A 1,348-nucleotide genomic window follows, 5' to 3' on the forward strand; every position below is an offset into this window, starting at 1 on the left:
GGATTACTAAGGTGTGTCGACGCGAAGGAAGCATCTAAACTGCTAGAGGAAATTCATGCCGGGACCTGTGGACCACATATGAACGATTTTGTCTTAGCAAAGAAGATCCTCAGAGCTGGTTACTTCTGGATGACCATGGAGACGGATTGCATCCAGTACGTTCGGAAATGCCACCGCTGCCAGATACATGCAGACATGACAAGGGTGCCACCAAATGAGCTTAATGCAACATGCTCACCATAGCCTTTTCCCGCTTAGGGAATGGATGTTATTGGTCCAATCAAGCCATCCGCTTCCAATAGGAATAGATTTATCCTCGTGGCAATTGACTATTTTACCAAATGGGTCAAAGCAGCATCTTACAAAGAAGTGACTAAGAAAGTCGTGGTAGACTTTGTCCACGATCGTATTGTTTGTCGGTTCGGGATCCCAGAATCAATCATTACCGATAATGGCTCCAACCTCAACAGTGACTTATTGAAAGCTATGTGTGAAACCTTCAAGATCAAACACATGAATTCCACAGCCTACATGACCCAGATGAATGGAGCCGTAGAAGTCGCCAACAATAACATTAAGAAGATACTTAGGAAAATGGTAGAGAAGCATAAGCAGTGGCATGAGAAGCTATCATTCACTCTATTGGGGTATCGCACCACAGTGTGCACGTTAATTGGGGCAACTCCCTATATGTTGGTTATGGTACTGAGGCAGTCATTCCCGCCAAAGTAGAAATTTATTCCTTAAGGATCATACAAGAAGCTGAGCTCGACGACGCAGAATGGGTGCAAAGCCGCTACGAGCAGTTGGCTCTTATAGATGGGAAGAGAATGAATGCAGTTTGCCACGGTCAGCTTTATCAAAACAGAATGTCCAGAGCCTTCAACAAGAGAGTCAAGCCAAGACGGTTCACACCAGGGCAGCTGGTGTTAAAAAAAAAAATTCTCGTATCAAGATGACGCCAAAGGGAAATTCTCTCCCAATTAGCAGGGTCCATACATGGTTCATCGGGTTTTGACAGGAGGAGCCCTTATACTTGCAGAAATAGATGGAGAAGTTTGGCCAAAACCAATCAATTTCGATGCAGTCAAGGCTACTATGTGTAATCTTATGTTTTTCCTATATGATGTAATTTGAACTACGTCTGACCTTATTCCCGTTTAAGAGGGGATACGTAGGCAGCCTTATGGGTTCAGTCACAATTCAATAAAATTTTCATCCGCCCCGCAATTGGAAACTAGGGCAGAATTTGGAGGAGGACCCTCAAAATTCTGAAGTAACTTCAGCCGATCATCGCAAGCAGCCGTCAGAAGTATCAACCCATTAAACCGGGGCAGAATTTTGAGGA

Source organism: Nicotiana attenuata, unplaced genomic scaffold, assembly GCF_001879085.1.
Source record: "Nicotiana attenuata strain UT unplaced genomic scaffold, NIATTr2, whole genome shotgun sequence".
In the NCBI taxonomy this organism is placed as follows: domain Eukaryota; kingdom Viridiplantae; phylum Streptophyta; class Magnoliopsida; order Solanales; family Solanaceae; genus Nicotiana; species Nicotiana attenuata.